Source organism: Taudactylus pleione, unplaced genomic scaffold (assembly GCF_031769625.1).
Source record: "Taudactylus pleione unplaced genomic scaffold, aTauple2 ptg000559l, whole genome shotgun sequence".
NCBI classification, from domain to species: Eukaryota; Metazoa; Chordata; class Amphibia; order Anura; family Myobatrachidae; genus Taudactylus; species Taudactylus pleione.
Window position 1 is genome coordinate 191,737 of NW_028284961.1, and position 20,112 is coordinate 211,848.

At 48.5% G+C, this 20,112-nt stretch overlaps 1 pseudogene; it reads right to left on the reverse strand.

Moving 5' to 3' along the window:
• LOC148481833 (uncharacterized) overlaps window positions 1-20,112 on the reverse strand; it is an 84,499-nt pseudogene that overhangs the window by 9,627 nt on the left and 54,760 nt on the right.

The following is a 20,112-nucleotide window of genomic DNA, read 5'->3' on the forward strand; positions in this document are numbered from 1 at the left end:
ATTATCATCTCTATGATGATGATACTCAGATCTACATTTCCTCCCCTGATCTCTCCCCCTCTCTCCTCACTCATATCTCCAACTGTCTCTCTGCCATCTCTTCCTGGATGTCCCAGTGATTTCTTAAACTTAATATGTCTAATACAGAGCTGATAGTCTTCCCAGCCTCCAACATAACCTCACTTCCCACTATTTCTATAACAATTGATGGCACAACTATCTATTTTAGACCCAAATTGCACTGTCTTGGAGTTATCCTGGACTCCTCCCTCTCCTACAAACCACATATGTAGAGCCTTTCACAGTCCTGTCATTTCCATCTCAAAAATATTTCCAAGATTAGACCCTTTCTTACCCAGGATGCCACCAAAACCCTCATACACTGACTGGTCATATACAGACTGGACTACTGTAACCTCCTCCTATCTGGCCTCCCCAACTCCCACCTCTCTCCTCTCCAGTCTGTCCTCAATGCTGCAGCTTGACTCATCTTCCTCTCCAAAGGCTCTACATCTGCCTCGCCTCTTCTACAAGCCCCCACTGGCTCCCCTTCTCTTTAGAACCCAATTCAAGGTTCTCACATGCGCTTACAAAGCCCTCACCCATTAGTCTCCCATTTACATCTCTGACCTCATCTCCTTCCACTCTCCTGTCCGCCCCCTTCACTCAACAATGCACGCCGCATCTCCTGCCAACTGATTACTCCCTCCCACTCCCAAGATCTTGCCCATGCTGCTCCCGACCTTTGGAATTCTCTCCCTCTCTACCTCTTTACAATCCTTCAAATGGGCTCTCAAGACCCACTACTTCATCAAATCCTTCCAGCTCCCATCCTAACTTGCTGCTACATGCTCCTTCCTCCCTATTTACCCCATCTGTGTCACCCCTGTTTGTCTGCCCCTCCCCTTTAGAATGTAAGCTCTTACAAGCAGGGCCTCTACCCCCTTGTGCTTATCCTTACTTTACTTTCATCTACTTCTTACCCCCCACCAGGGCACCTAACACTTGGTTGCTTACGCTCTGTTGCATATCTAGGTGTTATGGTCACTAATGTAGCAATGTATATTATCCATGTCCTTGTCCTATATTGTACTGTAAGTGACTTGTCAAATTATTTGTTTAAGTACTTTGTAAGGCGCTGAGGAACACTTGTGGCACCATATAAATAAAGGATAATAATAATAATAATAATAATAATAATAATAATAATAATAATAATGTTGCATTCCTCCTTCATGAATACATAATGATTACCCTTATTACACATGTATTGGGAGTCCTCACCTTCTGATTGGCCAGATATCTTGAGGATATTGTGTGGTGTGTTGTTCTGGTAATTTGGCCATTTATAATCCTTTTGGTATTAGTGGTGGTTTCATCCACTCTCCAAGCCATGGTATAGTAAATTTGTTGGTTTGTACATAAAAAAAACCTCCAGCAACGAATGGGCAGTTGAAAATTCCACCAACCCCAAACTGTAGTAAAATCCCCCCTTAGTGATCTGACTCTATGATGTGACAGTTATATACAGTATATTTTGAGGGGAAGATGATACATGAGAAGATCTGTAAGATCCATGACTTTAGGAGATACCCACATTAGTAATAGACATCCTGTCCCACACAGTATCAGGGCCAGTACTAGTAAGAATAACTGACCTGAGCCTTATCTGGCCACTGCTCCCTGTCTATGTGATGTTAGGTATTTTCAGTGCAATTGTTATATTATTCGAAACCAACCAAAGCTCTCAGTTACGTACCTGTCATTTCTATACAGTTACTGATAAATATTTTCATCTGACTTTCCTCCACTAGACAGTCCCAACTTGACACTAGAAAATTAAGAAAAATGTTGAACCACACTAGATCAGTTTATGTCAGTAACGGTGATACTGCAGCTTCCTAGTCCTAGCGTGCTGATGGAAACTGTACAGATATTGCACTGTGCATGGGGTGGATGAAGGTCCAGATACTAATGATGACGGTTGGGGACATAAAAGCAGTGGGCAGCATAGGCTTCCACATGCAGACGTAACACATTTTTAGTTTACATGGGTGGTTTTTTTTGCATTAGCAAAAGCAAGTAGACTACCACGGCTGTGAAGAAAGGCAGTCACCGATATGTCAGAATCATGCCCTTGGCGCCATTGTATAAGGTTGTACCCTTCTAGTCACATTACTTAGGAGATATTTTCAGACTGCGGCAGGGAAGGACTTTTATATATATGTAGGGAAATAACAGCTGTATGTCATTAATTTCACTTAATTGTATTTATATTTATTGTTTCACTTGACAAATGTGACTTTTGCATTTACTAATCACAAGTTTCTATTGTATACACTTAATTACATTATTATATTATGTACGAATAGGGTAATGTTTAACTTTAGTATTTACTATTAAACATTTTCCTAATAAATGCATAAATCCTTCCCTGCTAACATTCAGAGCACAGATCCGTCCATCTCTACATGAACCCCTGTACGGCTATACAAAATCCTGATCATCTACTATCAAAACATATTTACAATCTTAAGCACTTTTTGCGATTCGAGGTCCCACTGATCTTGGTAATGGACCATTTGTTTCCAAATAAACATTTGCATATAGCAAATTTTATAGAATTTTTGGCGTTATGTAATAGGATCAGAGTTTAAGAAAGTGGTATGTTTTAGGCAAGTCTGACACTGGTGTTAAAGTAGCAATTAGTTATAATCAGCTGCCAACAATTTGAAAAGATAATAAATAAATAAAAACCAGGACAGGACTCTATGTAAGGCCCATTATGAAATATATATCTTCATCATAAAACTACTCCAAATCATTGTAAATTGATTAGGCATATAATGCTGATATCAAGAGCATCATGTGAACCTATTTACTATAGATAAAAAACTGATACATCATAAATCTCAAATATCTTTCCAACAGTCTCTTCATTTGGAACTCAATAGAAGGAAGGTACTTGTTCCAGCTCCCGTATACAATTTTTTAGCTCCTTACTCAGCCATATCTGCTGTATTTTATCACGTGCATTGGGGCCAGGAGCTGCTGCAAACTTTTTTCCCACAAAGTTGCTAGAACATTTTTCTAGTAACGTTGATTTATCATTCAGATGCTGAGTCGATGCTCAATTTGAACAAATTTCTAAATTTTCCCCACATTTTCAATGGTTTTTGATGTGCAAGGCATTCTGGGACGTTCATTATCTTCGACATCCTTACAGCCATTACTATCTCTTCTGTGCCACTCAAACATACGTGCACATGACATTCAATTTGCCTCTGTTAGCATATGGCGTTTTGTTCAATATAATGAAAAATGTTAAGTTTACACGTTGCTTTTCTCTTGAACTAAAGATGTTTACGACACATGGGAAAAACACAACTTCTTTGAATGCTGTGTGACAGCCAACTATCTGTACGAGAGGGGTGAAACCTCCCAAATTGTTTTGGAATAGTCCAAGGTCAATGTTCCCCCAGTCCCTTGTAACTCTTCGCAGTATGGTTTATTTTATAGCCATACCTTGTAGTATGCACAGTAAAATAGAGCCCAATATTTTGGTTACTAAACAAAGCTAACCCCAATCTGACCAACTGTCTCTCCAGTCTGCTGCATTACATGGCCACTGCACTGTATCTTCAGGCTGTTGCATTACACTGACTCTACAATGTCTCTCCAGCCTGCTGCATTAAACTAACCCTGCAGTGTCTCTCCAGTCTGCTGCATTAAACTAACCCTGCAGTGTCTCTCCAGTCTGCTGAATTACAGTGGCCCTACATTGTCTCTCCAGTCCGCTGCATTACACTGACCCTACAGTGTCGCTCCAGTCTGCTGCATTAAACTAACCCTGCAGTGTCTCTCCAGTCCGCTGCATTACACTGACACTACAGTGTCTCTCCAGTATGCTGCATTACACTGACACTACAGTGTCTCTCCAGTACGCTGCATTACACTGGTCCTGCAGTGTCTCTCAAACTCGCTGCATCAGAATTGTAGCATCTCTACAATTTCATACAGTTTCAGCAATAGGTCCTGCATCATAGCTCAAGTGCTTCACTGCCTTCTGCAATTCTTTCAAATTTCTCTTTGTTTAAAATCTGCTAATTTCTATTACCTTACCTGCATCACTTTGTACTACTCTAGGTGGCTGCAATCTATTTTTCTGCAGCCTGATCCATCCTGCCTTGCGGCAGTTATTGGTGAAAATACTCTACGCTCCTTGGTCAGCTGTGTCAAGGTTGGGTAGGGGATCCCGGCGGTCGGGATGTCGACAGTCAGAATACCGACATGGGCATCCAGACAGTCAGAATTCCAACAGAAGTTGGTGAGTAACCCTCACCCTAACCTTTCTTTCTCGCAACCTAACCTTGAACCTCCCCCTAGTGCCTAACCCTAACACCTAACACTAAACCTAACCCTAACCTCAATTCTCACCACTGGGATGTCAGCGTTCAAGATTCTGGAGCCAGGATTCAGATTACTGCTGGGTTGCCAACTACATCCCCTTAAGACATGATAGAGAGACTATAAGAAACTTACACAAACACAGTAATTTAATCTACCAATATATTTCCAGAGAATCCAGGAGAAACTTGTGATAAATGAGAGAATATACAAACTCCACACAGAAAAAAAAAAAGTAACATTTATTTTGTACACATGCCATTCATACTGCCTGTCTCCATATGCTACTCAGACCACTGCACATAACTCCACACATAATCCGCAGACCCACCTTTCTCCACATAGCACAGCAGATGCCAATCTGATCATCACACATGCCACTCAGACCTCCTCATGTGCCACCACATACTGCTTCTTACCTCCTCAGGCTCCTCCACCCACCAAGCAGACACCACACTTTCCTCCACCAATCACAACACAGGTCACTCTGACCACCCCAAATGCCACTTAGACCACCCTCATATATCCCCTAGCTCTCCTCATGTCACTCTGACCACCCCAGCTGTTTCCACATATCATTAAGACAACTGTACTTGCCTTCACACTGCTCAGACCAACCCACCTGCCTTCATATGCCCATTAGCCACCTGACCTGACTACATACACTATTCAGAACACCTCACCTGATTTCACATCACAACACATGCCACTCTGATCACCCCACCTGTCTACCAACACTACAACACATGCCACTCTGATCACCCCACCTGTCTACCTACACTACAACACATGCCACTCTGATCACCCCACCTGTCTACCAACACTACAACACATGCCACTCTGATCACCCCACCTGTCTACCTACACTACAACACATGCCACTCTGATCACCCCACCTGTCTACCAACACTACCAAACATGCCACTCTGATCACCCCCCCTGTCTACCTACACTACAACACATGCCACTCTGATCACCCCACCTGTCTACCTACAATACAACACATGCCACTCTGATCACCCCACCTGTCTACCAACACTACAACACATGCCACTCTGATCACCCCACCTGTCTACCTACACTACAACACATGCCACTCTGATCACCCCACCTGTCTACCAACACTACAACACATGCCACTCTGATCACCCCACCTGTCTACCTACACTACAACACATGCCACTCTGATCACCCCCCCTGTCTACCTACACTACAACACATGCCACTCTGATCACCCCACCTGTCTGCCTACACTACAACACATGTCACTCTGATCACCCCACCTGTCTACCTACACTACAACACATGCCACTCTGATCACCCCACCTCTCTACCTACACTACAACACATGCCACTCTGATCACCCCACCTGTCTACCTACACTACAACACATGTCACTCTGATCACACCACCTGTCTACCTACACTACAACACATGTCACTCTGATCACACCACCTGTCTACCTACACTACTACACATGTCACTCTGATCACCCCACCTGCCTTAAGACATTACAACACATGCCACCCTGATCACCCCACCTGTCTACCTACACTACAACATATGCCACTCTGATCACCCCACCTGCCTTCCGACATTACAACACATGCCATTCTGACCACCCCACCTGTCTACCTACATCAGGGGCTGGCAGGCAACTTTTAGCCTTGGGGGGCAAATGCATGCAGGCGGCCCTGGCAGAGGAGTAGCATGTAGCCAGGGTGTCCGGAGCATGTGCGTGCTACGGCGCCCCCCCCCCCTTCCTCAAGTGTTCCAGGGAGGAGGCAGGTCCATATGGGATTAATGTAAAGTAAAACTAAAGATTAGGGGCAGCCCCCTATAGTGGTGCCCATATGCATTGCCCCCCTGTGCCCAAGAGAGGACCCCCTTATGCAGGCCTCCAGTAGTGTCCCCAGTAGTGATCCCCCCTATGCAGTGCCCCCAGTAGTGGTCCCCCCTGTGCAGTGCCCCTTGTGCCCCCAGTAATAAGCCCCTTATATAATGCCCCCAGAAGTGGTCCCCCCTGTGCAGCGCCCCTTGTGCCCCCAATAGTAAGCCCCTTATATAGTGCCCCCACTAGTGGTACCCCCTATGAAGTGCCCCTTATATAGTGCCCCCAGTAGCAGTTCACCCCTCATGCAATGCCCTCAATAGTGGTAACCCTTATGCAGTGCCCCTTAAATAGTGTCCCCAGTTGTAGTCTCCCCCCTATGCAGTACCCCCAGTATTGCCCTTGATATAGAGCCCCCAGCAGTGGTCCCCCGATGCAGTGCCCCCAGTGGTAGTCCCCTACCCCCTATGCAGTGCCCCTAGTAGTAGTCCCCTCCCCTTGAAGTGCCCCTAGTAGTAGTCCCCTCCTTGTAGTGCCCGTAGAAGTAGTCCCCCCTTTTAGTGTCCCTGGTAGTAGTAGTCCCCCCATTGTAGTGACCCAGTAGTAGTAGTCCCCCCCTTGTAGTGCCCCATCAGTAGTCCCCCCAGTTGTAGTCCCCCCTTTGAAGTGCCCCCAGAAGTCGTCCCCCCCTTGAAGTGCCCCTAATAGTAGTCCCCAGTAGTGGTCTCCCCCTTGCAGTGTTGCCAGTAATGGGCCCCCCCTTGTAGTGCCCCCAGTAGTAGACCCCCCCTTGTAGGGCCCCCAGTAGTAGTCCCACACCTTGTAGGGCACCCAGTAGTGGCCTCCCCCCTTGTAGTGCCCCCAGTAGTCAAACATAATAAAAAATAATGAAAAAACACTTACCTGAATCCCAGCTCCAGCCATCACCATCCGCTCCTCCGTCTGTGTCCTCCAGGCCGGCCCGCTCTGCATTATGGGAGAGACATCATGACGTCTCTCCCATTACCCTCTGCAGTAGCCGGAAGATGGAGTGACTGTGGCAGTGGGCGCAGCAGCAGGTAATGAGAGTCTGACAGACACTCATTGGCTGCTAATCAAAACAAACAAACAGCAGCCGGCGGCGGCTGGGTGTTTGTCAGTCACTGTGTAGTGCAACCCGAACTCCATCCGGTCAGCGCTACACGTGCAGTGCAGGCAGCTGTGTCACAGAGATACAGACTGTCTGCGGCCCGCATGGCGCTGCGGCCTGGGGTGGCACATGGCACCCTGCCCCCCGGCCCAGCCCACCTGTCTACCTACACTACAACACATGTCACTCTGATCACCTCACCTGTCTACCTAAACTACATCACATACCACTCTGATCACCACACCTGCCTTCCAACACTACAACACATACCACTCTGATCACCTCACCTGTCTACCTACACTACAACACATACCACTCTGAACACCCCACCTGCCTTCCAACACTACAACACATACCACTCTGATCACCTCACCTGTCTACCTACACTACAACACATACCACTCTGATCACCCCACCTGCCTTCCAACACTACAACACATGCCACTCTGATCACCCCACCTGTCTTCCAACACATGCCACTCTGATCACCCCACCTGCCTTCCAACACTACAACACATGCCACACTGATCACCTCACCTGTCTACCTACACTACAACACATGCCATTCTGATCACCCCACCTGTCTTCCAAAACATGCCACTATGATCACCCCACCTGTCTTCCAACACTACAACAATTGTCACTCTGATCACCCCACCTGTCTACCTACACTACAATACATGCCAATCTGATCACCACACCTGCCTTCCAATACTACAACACCTGCCACTCTGATCACCCGACGTGTCTACCTATACTACAGCACATACCACTATGATCAGCATACCTGCCTTCCGACACTAAAACAGATGCCACTCTGATCACCCCACCTGTCTTCCAAAACATGCCACACTGATCACCCCACCTGCCTTCCAACACTACAACACATGTCACTCTGATCACCCCACCTGTCTACTTACACTACAATACATGCCACTCTGACCACCACACCTGCCTTCCAATACTACAACACCTGCCACTCTGATCACCTCACCTGCCTTCCAACACTACAACACATGCCACTCTGATCAACCCACCTGCCTTCCAACACTACAACACATGCAACTCTGATCACCGCGCCTGTCTACCAATACTACAACACATGCCACTCTGATCACCCCACCTGCCTTCCAACACTACAACACATGCCACTCTGATCACCTCACCTGTCTTCCAACACTACACCACATACCACTCTGATCACCTCACCTGCCTTTCAACACTACAACACATGGCATTCTGATCACCTCACCTGCCTTCCAACACTACAACACATGCCACTCTGATCACCTCACCTGTCTTCCAACACTACAACACGTACCACTCTGATCACCCCACCTGCCTTCCAACACTACAACACATGCCACTCTGATCACCTCACCTGTCTTCCAACACTACAACACATACCACTCTGATCACCTCACCTGCCTTCCAACACTACAACACATGCCACTCTGATCACCCCACCTGTCTTCCAAAACATGCCACTCTGGTCACCCCACCTGCCTTCCAACACTACAACACATGTCACTCTGATCACCCCACCTGTCTACCTACACTACAATACATTCCACTCTGATCACCCCACCTGCATTCCAATACTACAACACATGTCACTCTGATCACCTCACCTGCCTTCCAATACTACAACACATGCCACTCTGATCACCCCACCTGCCTTCCAATACAACAACACAAGCCACTCTGAACTACCCACCTGCCTTCCAACACTACAACACATGCCACTCTGATCACCCCACCTGTCTTCCAACACTACAACACATGCCACTCTGATCACCCCACCTGCCTTCCAACACTACAACACATGCCACTCTGATCACCTCACCTGTCTTCCAACACTACAACACATGGCACTCTGATCACCTCACCTGCCTTCCAACACTACAACACATGTCACTCTGATCACCCCACCTGTTTTCCAAAAAATACCACTCTGATCACCCCACCTGCCTTCCAACACTACAACACATGCCACTCTGATCACCCCACCTGTCTACCTATACTACAACACATACCACTCTGATCAACACACCTGCTTTCCAACACTACAACACATGCCACTCTGATCACCTCACCTGTCCACCTACACTACAACACATACCACTCTGATCACCCCACCTGCTTTCCAACACTACAACACATGCCACTCTGATCACCCCACCTGTCTTCCAACACATGCCACTCTGATCACCCCACCTGCCTTCCAACACTACAACACATGTCACTCTGATCACCCCACCTGTCTACCTACACTACAATACTTGCCACTGTGATCACTACACCTGCCTTTCAATACTACAACACATGCCACTCTGATCACCCCACCTGTCTACCTATACTACAACACATACCACTCTGATCACCACACCTGCCTTCCAAAACTACAACACATGCCACTCTGATCACCCCACCTGTCTTCCAAAACATGCCACTCTGATCACCCCAACTGGCTTCCAACACTACAACACATGTCACTCTGATCACCCCACCTGTCTACCTACACTACAATACATGCCACTCTGATCACCACACCTGCCTTCCAATACTACAACACCTGCCACTCTGATCACCCCACCTGCCTTCCAACACTACAACACATGCCACTCTGATCACCCCACCTGCCTTCCAACACTACAACATATACCACTCTGATCACCTCACCTGTCTACCTACACTACAACACATACCACTCTGATCACCCCACCTGCCTTCCAATACTACAACACATGCCACTCTGATCACCCCACCTGTCTTCCAACACATGCCACTCTGATCACCCCACCTGCCTTCCAACACTACAACACATGCCACTCTGATCACCCCACCTGTCTTCCAAAACATGCCACTCTGATCACCCCAACTGGCTTCCAACACTACAACACATGTCACTCTGATCACCCCACCTGTCTACCTACACTACAATACATGCCACTCTGATCACCACACCTGCCTTCCAATACTACAACACCTGCCACTCTGATCACCCCACCTGCCTTCCAACACTACAACACATGCCACTCTGATCACCCCACCTGCCTTCCAACACTACAACACATGCCACTCTGATCACCCCACCTGTCTACCTATACTACAACACATACCACTCTGATCAACACACCTGCCTTCCAACACTACAACACATGCCACTCTGATCACCTCACCTGTCCACCTACACTACAACACATACCACTCTGATCACCCCACCTGCTTTCCAACACTACAACACATGCCACTCTGATCACCCCACCTGTCTTCCAACACATGCCACTCTGATCACCCCACCTGCCTTCCAACACTACAACACATGTCACTCTGATCACCCCACCTGTCTACCTACACTACAATACTTGCCACTGTGATCACTACACCTGCCTTCCAATACTACAACACATGCCACTCTGATCACCCCACCTGTCTACCTATACTACAACACATACCACTCTGATCACCACACCTGCCTTCCAAAACTACAACACATGCCACTCTGATCACCCCACCTGTCTTCCAAAACATGCAACTCTGATCACCCCAACTGGCTTCCAACACTACAACACATGTCACTCTGATCACCCCACCTGTCTACCTACACTACAATACATGCCACTCTGATCACCACACCTGCCTTCCAATACTACAACACCTGCCACTCAGATCACCCCACCTGCCTTCCAACACTACAACACATGCCACTCTGATCACCCCACCTGCCTTCCAACACTACAACACATACCACTCTGATCACCTCACCTGTCTACCTACACTACAACACATACCACTCTGATCACCCCACCTGCCTTCCAACACTACAACACATGCCACTCTGATCACCCCACCTGTCTTCCAACACATGCCACTCTGATCACCCCACCTGCCTTCCAACACTACAACACATGCCACTCTGATCACCTCACCTGTCTACCTACACTACAACACATGCCATTCTGATCACCCCACCTGTCTTCCAAAACATGCCACTATGGTCACCCCACCTGCCTTCCAATACTACAACACCTGCCACTCTGATCACCTCACCTGCCTTCCAACACTACAACACATGCCACTCTGATCAACCAACCTGCCTTCCAACACTACAACACATGCAACTCTGATCACCGCGCCTGTCTACCAATACTACAACACATGCCACTCTGATCACCCCACCTGCCTTCCAACACTACAACACATGCCACTCTGATCACCTCACCTGCCTTCCAACTTTACAACACATGCCACTCTGATCACCTCACCTGTCTTCCAACACTACAACACGTACCACTCTGATCACCCCACCTGCCTTCCAACACTACAACACATGCCACTCTGATCACCTCACCTGTCTTCCAACACTACAACACATACCACTCTGATCACCTCACCTGCCTTCCAACACTACAACACATGCCACTCTGATCACCCCACCTGTCTTCCAAATCATGCCACTCTGATCACCCCACCTGCCTTCCAACACTACAACACATGTCACTCTGATCACCCCACCTGTCTACCTACACTACAATACATTCCACTCTGATCACCCCACCTGCATTCCAATACTACAACACATGTCACTCTGATCACCTCACCTGCCTTCCAATACTACAACACATGCCACTCTGATCACCCCACCTGCCTTCCAATACAACAACACAAGCCACTCTGAACTACCCACCTGCCTTCCAACACTACAACACATGCCACTCTGATCACCCCACCTGTCTTCCAACACTACAACACATGCCACTCTGATCACCCCACCTGCCTTCCAACACTACAACACATGCCACTCTGATCACCTCACCTGTCTTCCAACACTACAACACATGGCACTCTGATCACCTCACCTGCCTTCCAACACTACAACACATGTCACTCTGATCACCCCACCTGTCTTCCAAAAAATACCACTCTGATCACCCCACCTGCCTTCCAACACTACAACACATGCCACTCTGATCACCCCACCTGTCTACCTATACTACAACACATACCACTCTGATCAACACACCTGCCTTCCATCACTACAACACATGCCACTCTGATCACCTCACCTGTCCACCTACACTACAACACATACCACTCTGATCACCCCACCTGCTTTCCAACACTACAACACATGCCACTCTGATCACCCCACCTGTCTTCCAACACATGCCACTCTGATCACCCCACCTGCCTTCCAACACTACAACACATGTCACTCTGATCACCCCACCTGTCTACCTACACTACAATACTTGCCACTGTGATCACTACACCTGCCTTCCAATACTACAACACATGCCACTCTGATCACCCCACCTGTCTACCTATACTACAACACATACCACTCTGATCACCACACCTGCCTTCCAAAACTACAACACATGCCACTCTGATCACCCCACCTGTCTTCCAAAACATGCCACTCTGATCACCCCAACTGGCTTCCAACACTACAACACATGTCACTCTGATCACCCCACCTGTCTACCTACACTACAATACATGCCACTCTGATCACCACACCTGCCTTCCAATACTACAACACCTGCCACTCTGATCACCCCACCTGCCTTCCAACACTACAACACATGCCACTCTGATCACCCCACCTGCCTTCCAACACTACAACACATACCACTCTGATCACCTCACCTGTCTACCTACACTACAACACATACCACTCTGATCACCCCACCTGCCTTCCAACACTACAACACATGCCACTCTGATCACCCCACCTGTCTTCCAACACATGCCATTCTGATCACCCCACCTGCCTTCCAACACTACAACACATGCCACTCTGATCACCTCACCTGTCTACCTACACTACAACACATGCCATTCTGATCACCCCACCTGTCTTCCAAAACATGCCACTATGGTCACCCCACCTGCCTTCCAATACTACAACACCTGCCACTCTGATCACCTCACCTGCCTTCCAACACTACAACACATGCCACTCTGATCAACCAACCTGCCTTCCAACACTACAACACATGCAACTCTGATCACCGCGCCTGTCTACCAATACTACAACACATGCCACTCTGATCACCCCACCTGCCTTCCAACACTACAACACATGCCACTCTGATCACCTCACCTGTCTTCCAACACTACACCACATACCACTCTGATCACCTCACCTGCCTTTCAACACTACAACACATGGCATTCTGATCACCTCACCTGCCTTCCAACACTACAACACATGCCACTCTGATCACCTCACCTGTCTTCCAACACTACAACACGTACCACTCTGATCACCCCACCTGCCTTCCAACACTACAACACATGCCACTCTGATCACCTCACCTGTCTTCCAACACTACAACACATACCACTCTGATCACCTCACCTGCCTTCCAACACTACAACACATGCCACTCTGATCACCCCACCTGTCTACCTACACTACAATACTTGCCACTGTGATCACTACACCTGCCTTTCAATACTACAACACATGCCACTCTGATCACCCCACCTGTCTACCTATACTACAACACATACCACTCTGATCACCACACCTGCCTTCCAAAACTACAACACATGCCACTCTGATCACCCCACCTGTCTTCCAAAACATGCCACTCTGATCACCCCAACTGGCTTCCAACACTACAACACATGTCACTCTGATCACCCCACCTGTCTACCTACACTACAATACATGCCACTCTGATCACCACACCTGCCTTCCAATACTACAACACCTGCCACTCTGATCACCCCACCTGCCTTCCAACACTACAACACATGCCACTCTGATCACCCCACCTGCCTTCCAACACTACAACACATACCACTCTGATCACCTCACCTGTCTACCTACACTACAACACATACCACTCTGATCACCCCACCTGCCTTCCAATACTACAACACATGCCACTCTGATCACCCCACCTGTCTTCCAACACATGCCACTCTGATCACCCCACCTGCCTTCCAACACTACAACACATGCCACTCTGATCACCCCACCTGTCTTCCAAAACATGCCACTCTGATCACCCCAACTGGCTTCCAACACTACAACACATGTCACTCTGATCACCCCACCTGTCTACCTACACTACAATACATGCCACTCTGATCACCACACCTGCCTTCCAATACTACAACACCTGCCACTCTGATCACCCCACCTGCCTTCCAACACTACAACACATGCCACTCTGATCACCCCACCTGCCTTCCAACACTACAACACATGCCACTCTGATCACCCCACCTGTCTACCTATACTACAACACATACCACTCTGATCAACACACCTGCCTTCCAACACTACAACACATGCCACTCTGATCACCTCACCTGTCCACCTACACTACAACACATACCACTCTGATCACCCCACCTGCTTTCCAACACTACAACACATGCCACTCTGATCACCCCACCTGTCTTCCAACACATGCCACTCTGATCACCCCACCTGCCTTCCAACACTACAACACATGTCACTCTGATCACCCCACCTGTCTACCTACACTACAATACTTGCCACTGTGATCACTACACCTGCCTTCCAATACTACAACACATGCCACTCTGATCACCCCACCTGTCTACCTATACTACAACACATACCACTCTGATCACCACACCTGCCTTCCAAAACTACAACACATGCCACTCTGATCACCCCACCTGTCTTCCAAAACATGCCACTCTGATCACCCCAACTGGCTTCCAACACTACAACACATGTCACTCTGATCACCCCACCTGTCTACCTACACTACAATACATGCCACTCTGATCACCACACCTGCCTTCCAATACTACAACACCTGCCACTCTGATCACCCCACCTGCCTTCCAACACTACAACACATGCCACTCTGATCACCCCACCTGCCTTCCAACACTACAACACATACCACTCTGATCACCTCACCTGTCTACCTACACTACAACACATACCACTCTGATCACCCCACCTGCCTTCCAACACTACAACACATGCCACTCTGATCACCCCACCTGTCTTCCAACACATGCCACTCTGATCACCCCACCTGCCTTCCAACACTACAACACATGCCACTCTGATCACCTCACCTGTCTACCTACACTACAACACATGCCATTCTGATCACCCCACCTGTCTTCCAAAACATGCCACTATGGTCACCCCACCTGCCTTCCAATACTACAACACCTGCCACTCTGATCACCTCACCTGCCTTCCAACACTACAACACATGCCACTCTGATCAACCAACCTGCCTTCCAACACTACAACACATGCAACTCTGATCACCGCGCCTGTCTACCAATACTACAACACATGCCACTCTGATCACCCCACCTGCCTTCCAACACTACAACACATGCCACTCTGATCACCTCACCTGCCTTCCAACTTTACAACACATGCCACTCTGATCACCTCACCTGTCTTCCAACACTACAACACGTACCACTCTGATCACCCCACCTGCCTTCCAACACTACAACACATGCCACTCTGATCACCTCACCTGTCTTCCAACACTACAACACATACCACTCTGATCACCTCACCTGCCTTCCAACACTACAACACATGCCACTCTGATCACCCCACCTGTCTTCCAAATCATGCCACTCTGATCACCCCAACTGGCTTCCAACACTACAACACATGTCACTCTGATCACCCCACCTGTCTTCCAACACATGCCACTCTGATCACCTCTCCTGCCTTCCAACACTACAACACATGTCACTCTGATCACCCCACCTGTCTACCTACACTACAATACATTCCACTCTGATCACCCCACCTGCATTCCAATACTACAACACATGTCACTCTGATCACCTCACCTGCCTTCCAATACTACAACACATGCCACTCTGATCACCCCACCTGCCTTCCAATACAACAACACAAGCCACTCTGAACTACCCACCTGCCTTCCAACACTACAACACATGCCACTCTGATCACCCCACCTGTCTTCCAACACTACAACACATGCCACTCTGATCACCCCACCTGCCTTCCAACACTACAACACATGCCACTCTGATCACCTCACCTGTCTTCCAACACTACAACACATGGCACTCTGATCACCTCACCTGCCTTCCAACACTACAACACATGTCACTCTGATCACCCCACCTGTCTTCCAAAAAATACCACTCTGATCACCCCACCTGCCTTCCAACACTACAACACATGCCACTCTGATCACCCCACCTGTCTACCTATACTACAACACATACCACTCTGATCAACACACCTGCCTTCCAACACTACAACACATGCCACTCTGATCACCTCACCTGTCCACCTACACTACAACACATACCACTCTGATCACCCCACCTGCTTTCCAACACTACAACACATGCCACTCTGATCACCCCACCTGTCTTCCAACACATGCCACTCTGATCACCCCACCTGCCTTCCAACACTACAACACATGTCACTCTGATCACCCCACCTGTCTACCTACACTACAATACTTGCCACTGTGATCACTACACCTGCCTTCCAATACTACAACACATGCCACTCTGATCACCCCACCTGTCTACCTATACTACAACACATACCACTCTGATCACCACACCTGCCTTCCAAAACTACAACACATGCCACTCTGATCACCCCACCTGTCTTCCAAAACATGCCACTCTGATCACCCCAACTGGCTTCCAACACTACAACACATGTCACTCTGATCACCCCACCTGTCTACCTACACTACAATACATGCCACTCTGATCACCACACCTGCCTTCCAATACTACAACACCTGCCACTCTGATCACCCCACCTGCCTTCCAACACTACAACACATGCCACTCTGATCACCCCACCTGCCTTCCAACACTACAACACATACCACTCTGATCACCTCACCTGTCTACCTACACTACAACACATACCACTCTGATCACCCCACCTGCCTTCCAACACTACAACACATGCCACTCTGATCACCCCACCTGTCTTCCAACACATGCCATTCTGATCACCCCACCTGCCTTCCAACACTACAACACATGCCACTCTGATCACCTCACCTGTCTACCTACACTACAACACATGCCATTCTGATCACCCCACCTGTCTTCCAAAACATGCCACTATGGTCACCCCACCTGCCTTCCAATACTACAACACCTGCCACTCTGATCACCTCACCTGCCTTCCAACACTACAACACATGCCACTCTGATCAACCAACCTGCCTTCCAACACTACAACACATGCAACTCTGATCACCGCGCCTGTCTACCAATACTACAACACATGCCACTCTGATCACCCCACCTGCCTTCCAACACTACAACACATGCCACTCTGATCACCTCACCTGCCTTCCAACTTTACAACACATGCCACTCTGATCACCTCACCTGTCTTCCAACACTACAACACGTACCACTCTGATCACCCCACCTGCCTTCCAACACTACAACACATGCCACTCTGATCACCTCACCTGTCTTCCAACACTACAACACATACCACTCTGATCACCTCACCTGCCTTCCAACACTACAACACATGCCACTCTGATCACCCCACCTGTCTTCCAAATCATGCCACTCTGATCACCCCAACTGGCTTCCAACACTACAACACATGTCACTCTGATCACCCCACCTGTCTTCCAACACATGCCACTCTGATCACCTCTCCTGCCTTCCAACACTACAACACATGTCACTCTGATCACCCCACCTGTCTACCTACACTACAATACATTCCACTCTGATCACCCCACCTGCATTCCAATACTACAACACATGTCACTCTTATCACCTCACCTGCCTTCCAATACTACAACACATGCCACTCTGATCACCCCACCTGCCTTCCAATACAACAACACAAGCCACTCTGAACTACCCACCTGCCTTCCAACACTACAACACATGCCACTCTGATCACCCCACCTGTCTTCCAACACTACAACACATGCCACTCTGATCACCCCACCTGCCTTCCAACACTACAACACATGCCACTCTGATCACCTCACCTGTCTTCCAACACTACAACACATGGCACTCTGATCACCTCACCTGCCTTCCAACACTACAACACATGTCACTCTGATCACCCCACCTGTCTTCCAAAAAATACCACTCTGATCACCCCACCTGCCTTCCAACACTACAACACATGCCACTCTGATCACCCCACCTGTCTACCTATACTACAACACATACCACTCTGATCAACACACCTGCCTTCCAACACTACAACACATGCCACTCTGATCACCTCACCTGTCCACCTACACTACAACACATACCACTCTGATCACCCCACCTGCTTTCCAACACTACAACACATGCCACTCTGATCACCCCACCTGTCTTCCAACACATGCCACTCTGATCACCCCACCTGCCTTCCAACACTACAACACATGTCACTCTGATCACCCCACCTGTCTACCTACACTACAATACTTGCCACTGTGATCACTACACCTGCCTTCCAATACTACAACACATGCCACTCTGATCACCCCACCTGTCTACCTATACTACAACACATACCACTCTGATCACCACACCTGCCTTCCAAAACTACAACACATGCCACTCTGATCACCCCACCTGTCTTCCAAAACATGCCACTCTGATCACCCCAACTGGCTTCCAACACTACAACACATGTCACTCTGATCACCCCACCTGTCTACCTACACTACAATACATGCCACTCTGATCACCACACCTGCCTTCCAATACTACAACACCTGCCACTCTGATCACCCCACCTGCCTTCCAACACTACAACACATGCCACTCTGATCACCCCACCTGCCTTCCAACACTACAACACATACCACTCTGATCACCTCACCTGTCTACCTACACTACAACACATACCACTCTGATCACCCCACCTGCCTTCCAACACTACAACACATGCCACTCTGATCACCCCACCTGTCTTCCAACACATGCCATTCTGATCACCCCACCTGCCTTCCAACACTACAACACATGCCACTCTGATCACCTCACCTGTCTACCTACACTACAACACATGCCATTCTGATCACCCCACCTGTCTTCCAAAACATGCCACTATGGTCACCCCACCTGCCTTCCAATACTACAACACCTGCCACTCTGATCACCTCACCTGCCTTCCAACACTACAACACATGCCACTCTGATCAACCAACCTGCCTTCCAACACTACAACACATGCAACTCTGATCACCGCGCCTGTCTACCAATACTACAACACATGCCACTCTGATCACCCCACCTGCCTTCCAACACTACAACACATGCCACTCTGATCACCTCACCTGTCTTCCAACACTACACCACATACCACTCTGATCACCTCACCTGCCTTTCAACACTACAACACATGGCATTCTGATCACCTCACCTGCCTTCCAACACTACAACACATGCCACTCTGATCACCTCACCTGTCTTCCAACACTACAACACGTACCACTCTGATCACCCCACCTGCCTTCCAACACTACAACACATGCCACTCTGATCACCTCACCTGTCTTCCAACACTACAACACATACCACTCTGATCACCTCACCTGCCTTCCAACACTACAACACATGCCACTCTGATCACCCCACCTGTCTTCCAAAACATGCCACTCTGATCACCCCACCTGCCTTCCAACACTACAACACATGTCACTCTGATCACCCCACCTGTCTACCTACACTACAATACATTCCACTCTGATCACCCCACCTGCATTCCAATACT